Source organism: Penaeus monodon, chromosome 15, assembly GCF_015228065.2.
Source record: "Penaeus monodon isolate SGIC_2016 chromosome 15, NSTDA_Pmon_1, whole genome shotgun sequence".
Lineage (NCBI taxonomy): Eukaryota > Metazoa > Arthropoda > Malacostraca > Decapoda > Penaeidae > Penaeus > Penaeus monodon.
In genome coordinates this window covers 14,704,551-14,705,307 of record NC_051400.1, presented here as the reverse complement: position 1 = coordinate 14,705,307, position 757 = coordinate 14,704,551, and the positions used below count along the sequence as shown (strand labels likewise).

General features: G+C 43.2%; 1 pseudogene; it reads right to left on the bottom strand.

Annotated features, from left to right (window-relative positions):
* Nucleotides 1–153: 153 nt before the first annotated feature.
* The window catches only part of LOC119582237, a 3,478-nt pseudogene continuing 2,874 nt past the window's right edge, over nt 154–757 (bottom strand).

The window sequence follows — 757 nt, the reverse complement described above, 5'->3', positions numbered from 1 at the left end:
GCCATAGAAATATTATATGCAAGTTCTGAAAAATATGTAAAGCATATCTATTGTATAAAAAAATTAGAATCAGACAGGGAAGGCGAATCCTAGCAGTCCAGAGCCTACGGTGAGTCCCCAGTTTTTCCTTTCCTGAAAGTGGACGGAAATATGATTAATAAGACTTCAGACAAGGTTTCTGATCTTGTCTTGGTTGACGAAGGGCACGAGACTCCACAGAACGGACGGCATCAGCGAAAGGCCTCCCAGCAAGTAATAGATTGTTGTGTAGTTAGCCATTCTATCGTTGATGTAACCTGGAATGCAGTGTTCGGATTGTTAGGAGGCTTATACTCATTTGTCTCATAACCTGTAATATGTCTGATAACCTGCAATGTTACTGTTAACAAAAATGATAAACCTGAACGTGCTGACAAACTAGTAAATCTGACACAATAAGTCGACTGTGAGGATAACCAGACATATGTCTATGGTTATCTTTCACTCATTACGAAATTGACAAGATCGGTTAGCCGTACCAGTAAGAGGGAAAATGACCAGTGATGCCACTCCATTCATGAAGAGGAGGAGACCGAACGAGTAAGGAAGAAGCTTGAGGCCGAGGTATTCCACCAGCAGGATGGGAGACACGGACACCATCACACCCAGGCTGAATCCGTAGAGGGGCAGCAGGAGGCAAGGCTTGTGAAGTTCCACGTTTGGGGCACCACTGAAAGGAAAGACTTCGTAAAGAAAGGATGTTTTTTATGAATACCAG